The following is a 20,240-nucleotide window of genomic DNA, read 5'->3' as shown; positions in this document are numbered from 1 at the left end:
TGGGATATGAGGTGATCCAGTGGATCCAAATCTTCAGGGTCTGCCACCTGCAGGAACTCCACCTGCAGCTAAACACATCATCCTGAAAGGCACTTTCACACTATCTTATTTCTCTCAGCTTCCCTTCAGTTGGGGTTGGGATTTATCTGAAGGAGAGGGAGCAAAAAGATAATAATAAAAAGCAGTGCTTTTTCCTTAAAAAAAAATGTTCAGGGGTACTCTCATTTTGACTAAAGAAAATCAGCATTTTATAGTTCAAATTGGGAAAAATAAATACAGTGGTACCTCGGGTTAAGAACTTAATTCGTTCTGGAGGTCCGTTCTTAACCTGAAACTGTTCTTGACCTGAAGCACCACTTTAGCTAATGGGGCCTCCTGCTGCCACCGCGCCGCCGGAGCACGATTTCTGTTCTCATCCTGAAGCAAAGTTCTTAACCCGAGGTACTATTTCTGGGTTAGCAGAGTCTGTAACCTGAAGCGTCTGTAACCTGAAGCGTCTGTAACCCGATGTACCCCTGTACAGTAAATGGACAAAAGTACAAAGATATACAAAATGTTTAGGGCAGGCATAGGCAAACTTGGCCCTCCCGATGTTTTGGGACTTCAACTCCCATCATCCCTGAGCACTGGTCCTGTTAGCTAGGGATGATGGGAGTTGTAGTCCCAAAACATCTGGAGGGCCAAGTTTGCCTTTGCCTGGTTTAGGGGTATGTGTACCCCTGCGTACCCCCAGACAAAAAGCACTGATAAAAAGAATCCCACTTCAACTGCCACATCATACCTGTTCCACATTTGTAAGAACTCAGTTTAGTGTGGCAGCCCCTACACTTGGGATCTCCCTGCCTATTGAGAAAAAGCCTTCATTGTACTATTTTGGTGCCTGTTAAAAACATTCCTGTTTAGACAAGCCTACTCAGATGCTTATAGAATTGTAGAGTTGCAGGACTTTTTTGCCCAGTGTGGGGCTCAAACACGTGACCTTGAGATTACGAGTCTCATGCTCTACTGACTGAGCTAAAGAAAATTTGAAAGTTGAGGTAACTTTAATCTGCTTTTACTGTTTGAACTTATGTATGTTTTAAAGCAGGGCTGTATTTTTTATTTTTTGCTTTTTTTGTAAACTGCTTTGAGGTGTTTAACAACCAAACAGTGCATAACTTTTATGAAATGAATAAAGTAATAATTTTTAATTTGATCTCAGCCTCAGCTTGTAGCTGATGGATGATAATATTGGCCCACCTTACAGGGCGGTTGTAAAAATGGCAAGATAACATATGTACGATGTTTCAAACATTTGAAAGCACTATATAAAAATGGTCAGCCTTATTGTTACGTGCACAGGTTCAGCTTTGTTGCTGGAATCACTCTTGGTCTATGATTCAGAACTCGCAGGTTCATCAGGTGCAAATATAGTTGCTTTAGTACATTTGTAATGGCTGGGAGTGGGTGATTTTCAAACTGAATCTTCAGAATAAATCTAGTTAAACTAACAGCTTAATACAAGCATGATTTGAAAACTGAGAGCAGGGGCAGGGAAATAAATAGTACAAATGGTTGATAAAGCATTCTGGCCTCCTAGTATTCCCCCTAAGGACTATAACTGCAAACGTACACACACACACACACACACACACACACACACGGGGAACAGAGGGGATGAAAAGCTCCACTGAGTGCTTTTTTGGCCACCTGCCATTCCCAGAATGCCTAATAATATTCTCAAAACAAAACAGAGCAAAATACAATTCTCACACTGAGCTGTATCTTTTGTTTCTTTTAAAAACTGATCTGGTCTTGTTGTTTCCAAATGCTTGTTTTGGAAACTAGAAAGATCCCCTCCCGGATTTTTATTTCACCAAATGCCTCTTTATCTATAACTCAGCAAGCAAGAAAATCTCTTTTAACTATTAACAGCAGTCTCTTCAAATGAAACTTCAGCACGAAAGCCAGAATGAATTAGTACAAAATTCTTGCATAGGTGTGGTCTGTGGTTTTCGCTGTGGTACATCCCAGTCCTATGGATTAGAGGCGCTACCGGGAAATTAGTCTACTTGTCAGCAATTTGGGTGACCTAGCATTCCATACATTACCCAAATACTTAGCATGTGTTTTCTTGATCTTCACTGTATCACTTTTGTTGGATGGTTTTTGTTTACTCTGGGGAAGAAGCAGTAATGGAATTTTATGAGTGAAAGGAGAAAGGTTGTGTGTTTGTTTGTTTGTGTGTGTGTGTGTGTGTGAGAGAGAGAGAGAGAGAGAGAGAGATGTGCAGACAGAAGGGGAAGGGAAGAGAGCATATACAGTGGTGCCCCACAAGACGAACGCCTCGCAAGACGGAAAACCCGCTAGACGAAAGGGTTTTCCGTTTTGGAGGCGCTTCGCAAAACGAATTTCCCTATGGGCTTCCTTCACAAGACGAAAGCTCATAGGGAAATCTCCGGGACAGCGAGGAAGTGGGCTCCCTTGGACAAAAAGTAAAGACACCAACCAGAGTAAATTGGAGCAAAACAGCAGCCTGTAGGCTTGGCCTTTATTGAACTGTTGCAACAGGGTGCTCCCCTCACTTGCAGGAGAGAGGAAAGACACAGAAAAAATGGTGTGCAAGGCCTTATAAAAACTTTTGAAATTCCCATCCTGTAGGTCAAGCCCACCCCCAGAAACATCATGCATGCATCACAGAAAGGAGGGGTTGAGGGAGGGGTGGTGGTGGTAACCTGAGTGTCCTGTCACCTGGCTGGTTCCCTTCTCCCCCTCCCCATGAGTCATTTTCAGAAGACAAAAGGTAGTCGCAGTTTCCTGCCCCCTGAGGGGGAATCCAATCACTGTTCTTTTGTTATAGTCCATGCTGAATCCACTCGTGTATGCAGTCTGTTGTGTTGTTGATGGTCTTCTGTCTTAGACCATCAGGGTTGGCATAGCAACTGGGCAGGGCTCCTGTGGATGTGCTGGTATGCTCAAGGGATTATGGTGGCCTGTATCAAACCTTCCCCATTTTGTAATGCTTCCTTCATGGAGTAAAATAAAAGTGGAACAGTGCAAATCCAAACCTTCCCCATTTTGTAGTCCTTCCTTCATGGAGTAAAATAAAAGTGGAACAGTGCAAATCCAATGTATGGTTGATTTTCTATGAATTTATAACAGAAGCGTAGTGTGTGAGTGTGAGTGTGTGTGAAGTTTGTAGAAACTGAATGATTGGGGGGGGGGTTTCCTGCTACAAAACAAAACAACTCAGGCCTAGTGACACAGCAACTCTTCCCAGTAGGTCTTGCCCCAATGAGGCAGTTGTGAGGACTGAAGGTCTCTGCTTCCCAACAGCTCTCTTAAGTCAGGGGTGCCATCTACGGGGGGCTGTGGGGGTCAGGGGCTGCCCCACAAATCCAATTTGATCTTTAAAAGGACGCACCAGGACGAATATTCTTTGCCTTGCTGCGTCCTTTTGAGGCTCACCAGGGACGCACAGGATGAAGCGTGTTCACCCCACGTATCTCTTTCAAAAAAGTAAGGCATCTGGCAGTGGGTGGGTGGGTGGGTGGGAGATGACAGGCCAAGTTGGTCTGTCCAGGTCAGGGAGTGGGTATCGTGCATGTGATGTCATGCATGTGCAACAGCCCCCCCCCCCAATGTTGGGCGCAACTCGATGACACTGCTCTTAAGTCTCCTCCTCCCCTGGTTCCTTCCCAAGCAATCTAAGACTCCTTCATCTTGCCTGTCTTTGCTCCGCCCTCTTCATATCTCTGTGGGTTCTGCGAGAAAACGGGAGGGGCAGGAGAGCTGGTCACAGCAGGAGAGGGAGACTCCCTAGCTTCCTCAGCAGCCTGTCTCATCTCTGTCTCTTGGCCCCACTCCTCTCCAGCCTCAGTTTCTGCCTCTGATTCCAGATTGCTCTCTTCCACAGCCTCTTCCTGCTCACCAAACCTTTTTGCCTCTTTAGTTTCCAACACCTCCTCCTCCCTCTTCTCTACTCCCTCTGACCACTCATCACTGTCCCACCACCAATCCATGGGCTCTGAGTCTTTTCCCCTTGGCGTTTCCCCAGCTGGTGCCTCCCACCACTTCTCTGCACTAAGCCAGTCCATGACACATGCGCTTTCATGGACTACAGTCCACTTCAACACTCACACACAGTGTGCATGCGCGTGTGTGTCTCTCTGTGTGTGGACAGGCAGTGAGGTTAGAGAGAAGTTAATTACAGAAAACAACAGTTACCGACAGTGGCCATTTAGAAAGTACTACTGGAGATAATTGGCAAGCGAATTAACACATGTAGTGTGATTTGTTGTTGTTTAGTTGTTTAGTCGTGTCCGACTCTTCGTGACCCCCTGGACCAGAGCATGCCAGGCACTTCTGTCTTCCACTGCCTCCCGCAGTTTGGTCAGACTCATGTTTGTAGCTTCGAGAACACTGTCCAACCATCTCGTCCTCTGTCGTCCCCTTCTTCTTGTGCCCTCCATCTTTCCCAGCATCAGGGTCTTTTCCAGGGAGTCTTCTCTTCTCATGAGGTGGCCAAAGTATTGGAGCCTCAGCTTCACGATCTGTCCTTCCAGTGAGCACTCAGGGCTGATTTCCTTAAGAATGGATATGTTTGATCTTCTTGCAGTCCATGGGACTCTCAAGAGTCTCCTCCAGCACCATAATTCAAAAGCATCAATTCTTCGGCGATCAGCCTTCTTGATGGTCCAGCTCTCACTTCCATACATCACTACTGGGAAAACCATGGCTTTAACTATATGGACCGTTGTTGGTAAGGTAAGGTAGTGTGATAATAAACAGTTATCCCAATTCCTGCCACAGGCAGTAAACTAAACCTTTTGATAAACTATAATTCAGCTTTTGAAGTTCCTTTGTTTTGAGAACACCTATCTTGAAGTCTGTGCAGAGGTGCTGCTGGGGTCCCTGTGTGAGGTGTGGGGTCCCATCTGTGATGCCTGTATGTTAAGCTTCAGTAGCATTGCATATGTTGGGGCAGAATTGCCCTTCTGACACTGGCATTGCCACTGCTTACCTAGACAGGGCTGGGGCAGGTCAGCAGCATGGCTAGGCCACACACATGCACCGCTGTAATTAATCTGATCCTGCCAGTGAACCCACATGGCCCCAGTCTTGCCACTGCCCTGCCCCAGCCCTGTCCAGGCAAGCAGCAGTGATGACACTGTCGGGAGGGTGGCTCTGTGATTCCACACCACCACACACGTGTGACTATTCCGCTTGCCGTACTTCTCATAACTCTGGGGAAATGCTTTCAATTTGAATGGCGGCACAACACTTCACTTCCTACTGCTTCACAATCTGCCACTGCTGCCACCTCATTTGGGGGCCTTGGACATAGTCCCCACAATCTGGCTCTCACACTGGTCCAGTGACAGAGTATGCTGGGAGACTGAAATGTTCCCTGCTTTTTTATTTTATTTTAATAAATATAATGCCAGTTCTGATGCTAGGTTTACAGCTATTTAATTATCTGGCGTAGACTGGCTTCTTTCTCCTGTGTAGAATGTAGAAGGAAATCACTGACAGAACAAATTTCCTGAAGTCTGTGTGTTCACAAATGCCATTTTGGGAATGTTCACTGTTAATAATGGAAGAGCTCTGCCCGCACACATCCCTTCACATACATCAGTGGAGCACCCCAACACTGGCGGGCAGAACTAGACGTTGTGGCCCCAGAGATTCGTCCGCATGTTATTTCAACCTGTGGAGGGGTTTGTGTGTAGGCCCCTCCACTGTAGATGTATATAAATTAGTTGGCAGAGTTGTGCCCAAGATAAACTGATTTCAAAAAGCATTACTGATAGGTTTTCAGCCACTGCTAGTCTTGTGCTTTGCATTAACAGGCAGTAAGTTGGGGGGGGGGAGACAAGGAGCAAAGTTGGGAAGTTTGTGGGGAGGGGGAATAGCAGCTTGATGTCATTGGTGATTTCCCTCTCCTCCGTGTGATTTGGCCTGTCTCCAATTCTGTCCCACAAGAGTCCATTAGGGAAAAGCTCACTTGATTAATTTCACCCCTGCTATTAACATGCCATGAACGTGTCTGGTGATTAAAGAGCTGTGTGGCTAAATCTACCAGGTGAATTTGAAGTGGTTTATAATTGAATCGTGGCTGTTTGATTTTGTCATTTGTCCCTGTCAAAAGCGTGCTATGAAAATGATGACAGCTCAAGCTTAGTTTGGTATAGGAAGGTCAGGACCACGCTGCCAGGTTCAGAGGCCCAGTGCCTTTGAGTACCAGTAAGTGGGGAACAGCAGTGGGTGCAAGCTATTGCGCACATGTTCTGCTGGTGAGCTTCCCATAGATTCACTACTGTGGGAAACAGTATGCTGAATTAGATATGCCCTTGGTCTGATGAAGGGTCCTTATGCTCATAGAGTAGTAGCTCTTATGGCCTATGCTTGAAGCAACAGCAACATTAATAAAGAAGGTTGAAATTGAGGCTTGATCTTAATAGGAGGTGATAGCCTGTGCCACTTTATTCTGCAGCAGGAGTAATCACATTGTTAATCAATCATTCTCCTTTATTGGCACAGAAAAAGTGCATTGTTTACATGGATCAGAATCACATTGTTAATCCTCTCTTATGTAAAAACCTTATTTGTAAGCAAGGAGGGGGCTGGACTAACACTTTGGCTCTGAGATGCTTGTTGTTTTATTTGTACAACGGTTTGTTTTGATTTGTTTAAATATAGGGAAGTGGTAAAGTCCACTCTACCACCTCAGGTTTCAATACAGTGGTACCTCTGGTTATGTACTTAATTCGTTCTGGAGGTCTGTTCTTAACCTGAAGCAACACTTCAGCTAATGGGGCCTCCTGCTGCTGCTGCGCCACCGCTGCGCGATTTCTGTTCTCATCCTGAAGCAAAGTTCTTAACCCGAGGTACTATTTCTGGGTTAGCGGAGTCTGTAACCTGAAGTGTATGTAACCTGAAGCTTATGTAACCCGAGGTACCACTGTATGCTAATTTGGCTGCTTATTTAACCCAGGCGATCATCCGTCGTCCTGATCGTGCAAATTATCTGTCGCCAACAGTTTTGTGAACTTTCAAATGGTATCCTTGCCCAAGTTTTGTGAATTGCAAAGTCTAACTGGTTTACTCAGAGGTGTGCCTAGGGGTTGGTGGAAACCAGCCCCTGCTGGGGGTGCAGGCCCACCCCACCCCCCAAATCACTTATCAGACTATGGAGTGCATGAGGCGTATGTGTGTGGCATCACAACACTGCTATTGTGGTGAGATCAAATGTGGGAGAAGCTTCCCATCCTTCTTACACCACACCACAAAGCTGCATGATTTTTTCTGCTCTTCCTCAATGTTATGTACTGAGTTGAATAGGATCCAAAAGGCAGCAGTCTGATTGGTTCTAGAACAATAGGATTCAGAATGCAGCAGTCTGATTGGTCCTAGAACAAGAGGGTCCAGAATGCAGCAGTCTGATTGGTCCACAGGAGCCACCCAGTCCAGCTCCATGTGGAAGTGAATCCGCAACCCGATTGGCCTACTGGTGAATCCTGGAATTAGCCAATCACGTGGGGCCCATTGTGTAAATAATGTATATAAAACAGACATTCTGGGGGAACTTCCATTCTTCCTCACCACTATGAGCTGAATAAAGAGCATGAAATCCACTCTCAACTCCAAGTATATTTCACTCAACTTGCTTTCACTCCAGATGCTTTGAGTACCTTTCTAATGTGGTTATTGCAGAAAATTGATTTCTTCCCTTTTGGAGGGGTGCTGATACAGCTTCTTGCCAAAGGCGCAAGGAACCCTAGGCACACTTCTGGGTTTGTTTTCTGGTGCTGGAAAATATACAAATAGTAAACAAAACATACTTTGTGAAAGAAGTGGTTACTGTTTGTTCTAAGTACAAGCACTGAGCATTTTAAGATGTTCATATTGTGGCCTTTCAAAGTGGTACTTTAATCTTCCATTGATTAGAAAAGACTGGGAGTAAAAGATAAAAGAAGCATATGGAAAATGGCAGAGAACATTCTCTGCCTGTCATGAGCATGAAATTTACACGTCCCAAACATCAATATCCCAGTGAACAGTTATTATGCTATATTTAGATTTTTAGCCCTTTCTCCATCTCTCAGAGCGTATCCTTAAAACATACAAAAGATAACATTTCATCCTAATCTTTTCCCCTTCTCCACTAGTTTAGCCCTTCTTGCTATGTCTCTAGAAACTATTTGGAATGAAAAGAGTTTATAATGGCTCTGGGAAAAATATGCAGGATTGCGCATCCGCCCATGGTGAAATACATTTTTTTCCAGAAGAAAAGGACACACAGGATGAATCCTACCAACTCCAGTTACTTTTTTTTAAAAAATAATAATTTAGAAATATTTCTGTAGAAGAAGAGAAGAGTTTGGATTTGATATCCCGCTTTATCACTATCCGAAGGAGTCTCAAAGCGGCTAACATTCTCCTTCTCCTTCCTCCCCCACAACAAACACTCTGTGAGGTGAGTGGGGCTGAGAGACTTCAGAGAAGTGTGACTGGTCCAAGGTCACCCAGCAGCTGCATGTGGAGGAGCAGAGACGCGAACCCAGTTCCCCAGATTACAAATCTACTGCTCTTAACCACTACACCACACTGATTACTTAAACACAAAACTCTCTTAAGAGTTATAAAAATGTATTGTGAACCCCAGTGTTCCATCTACAGAAATTGACCAGGCCTGCAGTTATATACTGTTGAATACTAGATAACAGGATAGTGTCCTCTTTTAAACCTGATGGCAGCAGATGAATTATGGGACAGCAGGACAGGCTGTGTGGCACACACATCTCTGCCTTTCAACAGAAAAGTGCAGCCAGGGTTTCAGGATATATCCAGCCAATGAACATTTGCTGACTGAGGCAGTTGCTTCATTCTGCCTAATAATGGGACTGACCCTGGAAGCACAGCTGGAAATGTCTCTATCCCAGACCTTGGGGAGCCACAGCCAGTCTGTACAGCAGCACAGGCAGGAAGATAAAAAATACTGACTGCTCAGTGATGCAAGTATGATATGAATCTGACTGTTACAGTAGCATAATAGTCAATGTAGCTCATGTCCCTTTTTCTGGAGTTCTGTCTATAATGGTAGCCATTAACAAATGGCAGCATTTCAGGTTTATTAAACGGAGGCCTGAATGTCTTTTTTCCAAGCTGCCTAGAATGTAGCTGGAAGCTGTATGTACCTCGAGGGATGAGAATTATAAGCGTTTCCATCTCTCATTAAGGGTCCATTGTCCATTGCTCGCTGCTTGTGGTGGCTGCAAAAAGCCCTTTCATCCCTCTAAATGCACGCAGCATGCTCCAGCCTAGATGCATGCAATGTTAACATGGCCAGGGCCAGTGTTTCTCATGACTATTTATTTATTTATTAGAAACATTTTTAAACTGTCATTCATCCTTATTGATCATTCCCAGGGCAATTTACAAAGGGCATGACTCGCTTACTCATACATTCTTTGGCAGTGGTCTACAAAGGCTTCAGTTCTGACTAACACATGCAGCAATGGCATTTAGATATTACGTTCTTGTTGTGTGGATTACGGGCACAGAGATTTACCACCACCACCACCGAAACCCTGGCAGTGAGTGATCAGACTTCAAGAGTTGGTTTTCCCCATCCTGTGGTGATTGGGATCAGGCCAGGGGTTATCTATCATCTCTATCTATCATCTATCTATCTATCTATCTATCTATCTATATCTATCTATCTATCTATCTATCTATCTATCTATCTATCTATATCTATCATCTATCTATCTATCTATCATCTATCTATCATCTCTATCTATCTATCTATCTATTTATTTATCATCTATCACCTCTCTCTCTCTCTCATCTATCTATCATCATATCTCTCTCTATCTATCTATCATCTCTATCTATCTATCATCTATCTATATCTATCTATCTATCTATCATCTATCTATCTATCTATCTATCTACCTATCTATCTATCTATCTATCTACCTATCTATCTATCTATCAATCATCTATCTATCTATCTATCATCTATCTATCTATCTATCTATCTATCTATCTATCTATCTATCTATCCAGTATTGCACTGTTGGCATCCATCTGTCTTGAGAGACAATGGAGTGCACCTCTGGGAGTGAAGTCAAATGGCTGCATTAGCTGCATCAAAGTCACCTCTCCAGGTCACAAAACTGGGTAGTGTGTATCAGTGGCGTAGCGTGGGGGATGCAGGGGGGGCCAGCCGCACCGGGTGCAACATCTGGGGGGGGCACGCTCGCACTCGAGTGCTAAAATCCACGGGTTAGGGGGCGCAAATTACTTGCCTTGCCCCGGGTGCTGACAACCCACGCTACGCCACTGGTGTGTATGTTGGTCCTGGGCTGCCTAGATGGCTAGATCCTCCTCTCAGCCTCGCTGATGTGGTCCAAAGGAAAGCAGAGCAATATGTTTGGCGCCAGCTTAGCTTAGGAGTTGTCAGAAGGAGGCGGATGAGGTGCCATTCAACCATCTTAGGGACTCCACTCTGGATTTGTGTAGGCTTTACTGCTTAGCCTTTTCTTCTCTTGAAGATATCCCACAAGGCAGCGGAGGTTTAGGGTTAGAGTTTTCCTTCTTCTAGATGGGCTACCTTCCCAGTTTGCTCTTTTTTGAAAAGGCCGATAGCAAAGTGCCTTTTCGAGGTTGGAACTGACCTTTTTGGTTGAGCATTTACTTGCCATCCCATAGTTCCTTTTTGAACCAACCAGAAGAAGAGTCACGAATCAGAGATTGAAATCCAGTTATCTCATTGTTGGAGTTCCATCAGAATTGCACCAGCAACAAGTATACAAATAGAGAGTTATTCTCTTGGACTTATTGCAGGAATATTTGGACTGTTTGGCTTTGAGATACTGAGTTGTGTATGTCATTCTTATTTTGGCACTGTACATATCATTTAAAAATAAGTATTAGAAGGTGTTGTACATTACTATCAATGAATTTTTGTAAACCACATACAGAGTTATTTAGTTTGCTCAAGGGAAAAGGCTCCAAGTCTTACTGGGTCCCAAGCCTTTGGAAGCATCAAAAGTAGCTCTTCTGTTCTGGCCTATTTAGGTCCCCAGTGGTCGGTTTTCCAAGGGGAACTAAATGCCTGTAGGAATCAAGCCTTGTCAGAGGAATTGGCCACTCTCCAGGCACCCGGCTTGAGTTCCTTGTTGACCTCCCCGTCTGCGACTCCCGGCAAGATCAGGCGAGATCTCAATTGGCGATCCTCCTCTAACGTGAGAAGAACACACCACTCCTCCCCTGCCATCCCCAGGGAGGGGAGAGAGACAGACAGAAATGTATTTACATGCCTTTATTTCTGTCTTTCCAGCAGTACAGAGAAACGTGTCTGCACTCTCTTAACACCAACAGCAGAGAGAGAGAACTCCTCCCATGTACTTCCAGTACAGGTCAGATGACACTCTGAGCTAACATCCGGTGCTCAGTACAGTGAATAGACTGTTCCTTTGTTCCCACGGAACAGTCCCAAACATCAACATCCTGTTTGGCTTTCCAGCCATCTGGAGCTCGCTGCTGTATTGCTCCTTTTTCGTAACAATGCCTGCCTTGAGCACTCTACCAGCTAAGGAAAGGAGGACACCAAAAGCCTAACAGAAAGGCATAAGAGGCAGGGGCGTAGGAAGGGGGGTGCATGGGGTGCGCTTCGCCTGGGGTCTCATCCCTGAGGGGGTGACAAAATGGCACACCACGGGGGGCAGCAATTACCGTGGGTCATGGCCTGTAGCGGGCCTGAGCCACGCGTCTCTCCTGGGAGTGATGCGGTGGCTCGGGGCCCGACGCTGCCTGGAACAGCAGCGTGGGGCTTGCGCCCGCCAGGTGGACTCCGTGGGCAGCTCACCGCAGCACTCCTCTGGGCGGATCGCCCCGCCCCCGTCGCCACTCTGGGTGCCAGAGCAGCTAGCTACGCCCCAATAAGAAGGCTCCTTTGGGTGGGGTAAAAATTTAATAGAGAAAGAAATCTTAAAGATTTCCAGAGTCTGTTAAAGAGCGTTAGACATTTGTTTGTGTTGTTGTTTTGCTTTCCTTAATGACAGCCAACCCTTAATGTCAGCCAGTGAAATTAATTGGTGGTGAAAAGCTCTTTCAGTGGCTGGAGAACAAAATGGGGGGAGTTGTCTTTAGATTGCAGCATGATTGCAGCCCGGGGTATTTCTGAGTGGCTGGTTTCACATTTAATCTTGGGGTGGGGGTGAGGGGAAAGAGAGTGTGTGTGAAGAATAAGTGAGACAACAATTAGGTAAAACCTGCCAGTCTGTGATGCTGCTACAGTTTTTCTTTCATCTTGTACCATTATGATAGCTAAAGGTCAGGATATTAAATGCCAAGAACAGCCCCCTACCTAGCTGATCTGTGTTCATCCTGGGATTGCATCTTCGAGACTGCATTGGCAATCATAAAATTTTAAAGAGCTACGGTAAATCTCTTTGCAAATATTGCCTTTGTTTTTACAGTAAAGCAGCAGATGAAATGCAGGAGGCTTGTGTATTGTTTGGAGCCTGTTAACCCTTAACAGAGCATCATGATTTATCCTCCAATGCTTGGTGCCCTCATGCCTTTATAATAGCCTTTATAACAAGAGGAAGCAGTGCTGGAAGGGTTAAAATCAGATCACAAGCCATTAGCCAAATTTAGTTCCCATCACCACCGGATGTGTAATTGAATTGTTCTTGAGTCAAAACATTTATCTGAAGCCCTCTGGTTGCAGCTGTCTAACATGCCAGTTTGACATTGTTCAGAGTCGTCTTTCCAAGGCTCAATTCCATTCATGCGGCAGTTGATCAGAAATTATAATCATGTGGCAAACAGGAAGTGTAGCTTCTCTAAGCAATGAAACCAAATAAATGGAAAATTAGAGATATCAATTCATCATTACTGTGTCTCTGTCTGGATTATAACTGGCAGCCAGGGAGCCCTTGTTTAAGCTATGCCTGATGCTTCCGTCTACAGAAGGCATGAGGAATCTGTGGCCCAACAAATGCTGCTAGGCTCCCCTTTGTTAGCCCCGGCCAACATGGTCAATGGTCAGGGATGCAACATATGTGACTCTTACCATTGTACATCAGGCTGCATTCCATCTGCACAGAAGTCGGAGCTTTGTACACCTATACACTCAAACATACTCATTTCTCCATCCTGGCCAGTAAGAGGCATCATCACAGTTCAGGACACTCCAGCCAGACAAAGAACACTCAAGGAAGCTTAGTGAGGGGTGGCCTGGTGGGAGTTGTGTGTGCTAGAGAGAGAGGCCCTTGAGGCGTTGGTCTTTGGATCTCCTTCATTAGATGGAAGAGGCAAGAGACTATGGAACTCCCAAGATGTAAAATGTGTGTCGGACCGGCTACCCTCCAAATGTTGCTGAACTACAACTCCCATTGGCCCCAGCAAGCATGGCCAATGGTCAGGGATGATGGGAGTCGTAGCAATTTCCCAGCTCCAAGCTCTGGTGGTATGTCAAAATTTGATTTGGATTTCTTAGGATCTACTACTACCATGTTGAAGGTTGTTTCATTTTCTGCTTGAGGGATAACAAACCATAGAAGGTGCACTTATAACCTGCCTCGCTGATAACCAAAAATCCAGACTGGGAAAACTCCCTAAAACTAAAGAAGCATGTGGCCTCTCATTCAAACATGCCTCAAAGCTCCAGGTACCAAAAGAACAAGTTCCTTAAGCAATGGCCTTAGTAGCTACACAAAGCCAGGTTCCCTTGCAGGAAATCTAGACTTACACAATCAGAAGCAACTCCTTTTATTAGCCAGTAGTGTTTTTTAAATGGAACTTTTTATTTAGCAAATGAGAGGGAAACACACCTTTTTTAGGTGGGACTTAGAAAAACAATAACCTACTTTTGTATTGGGATGTTTTCTTCCCATATTCCATTGTAGGGTACCTCAGTCATCAATATACTGGTAATTGTAAGAAGCTTTTGTGCACTTTTTATCCCAGTACTATGAGCTTTTCCCTCACACTACTGTACCTATTCATTCACTCATGCATTCAAATCGTTTTTGTTGGATTTTCAATTGCAAGTATAAGTCTTACAAAGACAGCATATGTTATAGAAATAAAAACAATGTAAAAATACACAACAGACTAGAACAATGATGCGTGCAAACACAGTAACTGGAGTAGAATACCCCAAAGCTTGAAAATAAGTAAGAAGAAAAATTGTTGTCCCATTCAAGAAAGATTACAACACATTATTCTGTGTGGTGTTATTTCTTGGAAGAATCAGAGCTCTCGAAAGTGAAAACTGAGTGACCAGAGGATTTAGTTATGCCTGTCATCTCACATAACTTATGAAAGGGAACCCAACCACTTCAAAAATTATCCCTTTTTGAGGTGCCTCAGATAACTCTAGCATGATAGGTAAGATGCTCAGAAAGCACAATTGACCAGATCCTGTCATAAGTGGTATCTTGGGTTACATACGCTTCAGGTTACATACGGTTCAGGTTACAGACTCCGCTAACCCAGAAAAAGTGCTTCAGGTTAAGAATTTTGCTTCAGGATGAGAACAGAAATCGTGCTCCGGTGGCGCGGGAGCAGCAGGAGGCCCCATTAGCTAAAGTGGTGCTTCAGGTGAAGAACAGTTTCAGGTTAAGTATGGACCTCCAGAACGAATTAAATACTTAACCCGAATTACCACTGTAATTGAAAAGCCTGCCCCATTCTTTCAGCATAATGCAATCTCACAGCATACTGTTGCAAGAAGCAAAGCTACTAGTCATTTATGGATTTAGATCACCTCCAAACGATAGAGCAAGGCATGGATCTGGGTGGAGAGGCTGGCCACTGAGGTCAGATAGTGTGGCAAAAACCCAGGAGCTTTCCATGTTTGTGACTCCACCACATATGAAAGAGAGATCGCCATTCTCCACACCCCTCCCAGCCCAATGAAGATATCAAGGGGTTAATCTGGTGCTTGTACCTATGTATTGTGTCAAGTATTGAAGGGAACACATCACAAACAAAAATAATGTTGACTCCTTAAAAATCAACACTCAGGGCTGTTCCTCATTATTTATTCATCTGTTCTCGTTAAAATGTTTGCTCATCAAGTATAGCTATTGGCTTCCTTGTCTAGCCTTGCAATGGTCACAAATTCAGTACTGTACAATACACCCTGCTTCACTTTTGTTGCTATTCCTCATTTTAATTAGCTAGCATAAACATCTTCCCCACCCCAAGATTTGCTTTTTTAGCGGCTCCTGTCTAATCTTGGAACAAGCCAGTCTCATAAATTTCAAAGCTGTTTGACTTAGCTGATTTCAAATCAGAATCAGCCCTTTTGGGGGGGAGTGGAATTGTGTCATATTATAATTTGTCACAGCTGACTGTGCTACACATGTGGAGGGAGTTGTAAATTTTGATGTAGTGCAGCTGTACAAATGGTTATGCAAGTGTCAGATTTTAACTGGAGGGCTGAGTATTCTTGTGTTCTCATTCTGGCTGAGTGCTAGATTATGCTGCAGTGACATATAGTATTCTAAAACTCAATTGTTTGAGACTTTATATATGCACAGAGTAGGTATGAATATATTCATTATCTAGACTATACAAGTTTATTTATTTAATAAATTCCTATACCTCCCTTGACATTTCACATAAAATACAATAGATTAAAAAAAACTTGTAGGAAAACAATTTCATAATACAATCCTATATTATTATAACTAACAATCCAATATAAAAAATGGAGCATAAAATAGTAACCAAGACCTGGCCACACAATCAGATACCCAGCCACAATTATTTTCTGCAAGCCAAGGTTTATCCAGGGATGGGTCCTGCCTAATAATGCTTGGGTATTTCACAATATTGGGGCCACCACTGAAAAGCCAGCGCCCATGTGCTTGCCAGCCGCATATGGAAAAGTAAACCTATTCATGTGTAGATTTTGTATATAATGGCTCAGTTCACATCATGTAAAACCATGAATAAGGAATGTTAAATATGGCTGTTTTCATAAGTGCTAGTATTGTTTTAATCATTTTAATTATTATTCTGCACTGTATCAGTGATGTGTACACATTATTGTACACTACCCTCACATTTTATGAGATGACGGTAAATAAATACCTTTATAAATATTACATATATGAGACTTAGGCTGACATACTCCTTGCCTTCTCCATCCCCCTCTTCCTGTTTGTGTGCTGAGAATCCTGGAAGAGGGCATGGCTGGCTAGAACCCTGAACAGAAACAGGCCACCTCACTACTGTGCAACATTTTGCACTTTTATTTGTTGTTGTATTGGTTACTGAATTCAGCTGTCTGAGAATCTCAGCTGTCATTAAAAAAAAAAGGGAAGGGGGGGGGAAAGGAAGTTCCTGCCTGCTATATTATCAAAGACAAACTTGTGTGTATGTTGGCTAATGAAATATCAGGAAGTTAGTAGGTGGGGACTTCACTGCCAGGACAGCCCATCATTCTTTCCCAATGATGTAAAATCGAGTAGTTTGTATTTTTAGTCTACCCTACTCCATAAATCACTGAAGCATTTAGAGAAATGTAAGTGAAACAATTAATTTTAAAGTGATGCAAATGAATCATAGTGTACTTTCTCTAAATGTCAGGCAATAGTATGAACACTGCAGTTTTGATGCAGGGAAAATGAGTTAGCTTTACAGAGCAGAACTGAAGGAGCAGGGGGTATAGCTCAGTGGTAGAGCATTTGACTGCAGATCAAGAGGTCCCTGGTTCAAATCCAAGTGCCCCCTTTTTTAATGGAAATAAAAGCAATGCTCTGTTTATTTGAAATATCTGAAGCATGCTAATTTTGATCACTGCAAATGCAGTTTTAGGTTCACATGTTACTTTATTCTTAGAGACACACATAAGCACTTTGCATTAACGGTCACTGTTGCCTTTCCTTTTTGTTAAACTATGAATATTTAAAATATAAATTCAGAACCGTTTCTCATGTTTGCTGAGAAGTTCCACCCTGCTGGTTAAAGACATCTTCCATTTTCAGGCACTGTAATCGCTTTACCCTATGTGTATATGCCCCAACTGTGAAATGAAAAGGGAGACTGATGAAAAGAACTATATAAAACATTCTTAGGCAGAAAACATTACCCACCTTGATCCTTGCATGATGAAAACTGTATTTTAACATACTCTTTTCACAGATCTGTTAACATTAGTATACAGGCATGTCCATTATTTCCATACAACTGCAAGGAGGAAGACAAGAGAAGAAACGCCATGAGCCCGATTCTCGTTTTTCTTTTCAATTTCCTTTGGATCGATCTACTGAGATTTACAGCGGCATCGGTGCAATTGTGCAAACAGTAGTTGTTTATAATACTAAAGGCTTGTATTCTGAGAGGAGGAAGCATGGATGTCTATAGAAAGCATACAAACAGCATCAGAAAAGCAAGGAACGGAAGATAATTTTTCATTTGGTTTCTGTTTGACGCTGAACAGTAACCCTTATCTGAAAGATTGTTCGTATGTGTAACCAAAAGCTAAAGGCTGACTTTCAGCCTGAGCTTGCTAAAGCTCTCTTTTTTACCAGCTGGGACCTATACAATCAGTGACTACAGTATCATATGAGCACTGATCCAGAGCATAAATTCCAGTGTTTATATCTGCTTACATTAAGATTTGCTTGTTAAGAAATTGAACTGCAGCCTTCTCATATTAATTCTTACAAGGCTAGCTGATGAAGAATTGATCAAGACCGGCGATAGTTGGTGACAGATTATGTATATATCGAACTTTTGAATTATTCTACTGCAACTGGTGAAAAAGATTTAGAGTCTTTGGTTGTAATTTCTGATCATTTGTATTAGTTTATAGTGTTTAGTGCCATTGTTATTGGCCATCGTGTTGTGTTATATTGTACAGCCTTTTTTTTTTTACCAGCTGGGACCTATACAATCAGGACCTATACTTCCATAGTATTGCAGTCGCGCTGATCCCAAGTAAACGGGCATTTTTAGGTCATGTGTGTGCATAATAAACGGATCAGCACAGCTGCCTGCATTTTCGGACTCCCCTGCGCGGTCGGGCTGTCACGGGGAGCTTCCAAACCGACTCCTGCACCACAGCTGGACCGTAAGCAAAGCTCCCCGGACGGAATAAGGGCCGCCTTGTGGTGCCGGAGCGGGCGGGCGGGCCTACTCCCGCGAAACAGGCAAGCGGTGAGCCCGGGCCCCGGTGCCTCTCCTCAGCGAGCCGGGCCCGCGCCGATGACGTCACCGGGCGCCGCCTCTCGCCGTCGCAGCCGGGGTGGGAAAAACAAACAGAGAACTCGGCGGTGCGTCAGGTAAACAGCAGGCACGCGCTCGTCCGTTGCTCCCCTCTGAGGGGCGCGGGGCCTTCGCTGCCATGGCCTGTACCATTTTCGGCGGGGGAGCGGGGTGGGGTGGGGAAGGAAAGGCGGAGAAACTAGCGGGGTCGGGCGGGGAGGTAGCTGCTGGCGCCGCCACCCCCCCCCCGCTCCAGCCGCGACTTCCCCCCTCCCGAATCCGCTAGTTCGGACCGCGTTCCCGCCTCTTCTCTCCAGAGCCCTGAGGGGAGCCGCTCAAGCCGGGAGCCCTCGGGTGAGGCGACTTCCCAGCTCCCTTCGTGAGGCAGGCGGCGGCGGCGGCGGCTCGCTACCTTTTTAACTCTGGACGCCTTGCCGTGTGGCTCCTCGGGCGCTTTCGCGAGGCTGCCGTTTCCTCACGGCTTCTTCCCTTATCTGGAAATACACGCACAGCTTCCCACGGTTCTAATACCGCCCAGGACATCAACAGGGGGGCGACCCCTGTACGTGCTTCTTCGAAATGTTGTTGGGCTCCCAACTTTCCTCAGCCCAGCCCGGTGGTCAAGGGATGAAGAGAGTCGTAGTCCCACAGCGTAGAGGGCCACAAGGGTCCCACAATTGCCTTGTTGTAGCACCAAGTGGCTTTGGGACTGCAGCCTAAGACAGTGCTGGATTTACGTATAGTATAAGCTAAACAAGCTATAGTTTAGGGTCCCACTCTCTTGCCCCCCCCCCAAATATACTTCTTAATTGTATTTCAGTTCAACAATTACTTTGATTATATATATATATATGTGTGTGTGTGTGTGTGCGCGCGCGCAAATGGCTTTATTAGGTCCATAAATTACCATATAGCATATATTTAACACAAAAAATAGCGACAATTTGTTGTTGACAAAGGACAGCTGGACATACAAAGGGTCCCATTATCTTCAGTAGCTTAGGGCCTCATCAAACCAAAATCCGGCCCTGGCCTAAGGATACAACCATAGTGTAGGCGCATGACCTAGGGCAGGGGTGGCCAACTCCCAAGAGACTGCGATCTACTCACAGGGTTAAAAACTGGCAGTGATCTACCCCCTTTTGGGGGGTTCAGGTCAAAGTTGTTGAGTTTTTCCAGGGAGGAGGTAAAATGTTGAGCTTTTTTTTAGGGGAGCCACAGTTGTTCAGCTTCTTTGGGGGGAGCCAATGATCTACCAGTGATCTACTGCAGATGTCCAGTGATCTACTGGTAGATCACAATCTACCTGTTGGACATGCCTGACCTAGGGGTAAGGTTCAGGGAAGGGCCTTCTGAGTAAACATGCATAGCATTGCGCCAGTACCCCACCCTGTCGTACAGTTAAACATGTCACGTCTTTTCAGTGTGTACAAAGCACCCGTCCCTTTTTATCCCCCCTGCCGTATACATGAAATTTCTAATGCTTGTTGGGGAAAAACCCCACCTTTTCACCCATGAGTGTGCATTGAAAATATGAGGGCAAATTATGAATTATTTTATCACTGTTTCAAGTCTTTTGATTGTGGAGATATCAGGATGATTATTCATCTGTGTTCTTGTGTATATAGTATTGCTGGCATCGTTTAAATTAGTATACACAAAAATGCATTGAGCATGTGGGAAATTCTCTTTTAATGACAGTGAGTTCAACAGAAGTGGTTAATGGGATGTTAAGTGCTTTAGTGCTTTGCTTTGTTGTGATTTTATGGATTTTCTTCTGCATGATCTAAGAAGCTTGAAGCCCTCCATTGGAATGGAAAGGTGCGGTAAAAATATGGAAATGAATAATTGATATCTAATCAGTTTTAAGGTTGCAAACCTGTAACCTCTTGCCTAGGAGTAAATCCTATTGAACTCAGTAGGACTTACTTCTGAAGGAACTTGCCTGGTTTCTATCCATCACTCAAAGCCAAACTATGGCATGGCACAAATGTGAGGGTTCTCAAACAGCCACTTTGCTA

General features: G+C 44.4%; 1 protein-coding gene, 1 long non-coding RNA gene and 1 other non-coding gene across 12 annotated transcripts in view; 2 read left to right on the top strand and 1 right to left on the bottom strand.

The window, feature by feature from the left end:
• Window positions 1–15,641: 15,641 nt before the first annotated feature.
• Window positions 15,642–17,820, bottom strand: LOC128423509 (uncharacterized). The gene is made up of 2 exons (XR_008332778.1): window positions 17,106–17,820; window positions 15,642–17,035 (listed from the first exon to the last, which is right to left on the bottom strand). It is a non-coding gene; the product is annotated as an uncharacterized LOC128423509 (long non-coding RNA).
• TRNAC-GCA (transfer RNA cysteine (anticodon GCA)) lies at window positions 16,672–16,743 on the top strand. The gene has a single exon. It is a non-coding gene; the product is annotated as a tRNA-Cys (tRNA).
• Window positions 17,821–18,155: 335 nt separating the features above from the next.
• AOPEP (aminopeptidase O (putative)) overlaps window positions 18,156–20,240 on the top strand; it is a 181,308-nt gene continuing 179,223 nt past the window's right edge. For 5 of the 10 annotated variants that reach the window (XM_053408718.1, XM_053408723.1, XM_053408717.1 and 2 more), the window contains exon 1: window positions 18,159–18,296. The gene's annotated coding sequence lies outside the window, so the exon portion shown is untranslated. Of the gene's footprint in view, window positions 18,297–19,117; window positions 20,041–20,240 lie in introns of those variants that run through there. The other 5 variants (XM_053408722.1, XM_053408727.1, XM_053408724.1 and 2 more) reach the window with 4 other exon arrangements.

The sequence above is a fragment of the Podarcis raffonei genome, chromosome 11, assembly GCF_027172205.1.
Source record: "Podarcis raffonei isolate rPodRaf1 chromosome 11, rPodRaf1.pri, whole genome shotgun sequence".
Lineage (NCBI taxonomy): Eukaryota > Metazoa > Chordata > Lepidosauria > Squamata > Lacertidae > Podarcis > Podarcis raffonei.
The sequence above is the reverse complement of the archived record's forward strand: the minus strand, read 5'-3'. Positions and strand labels throughout refer to the sequence as shown.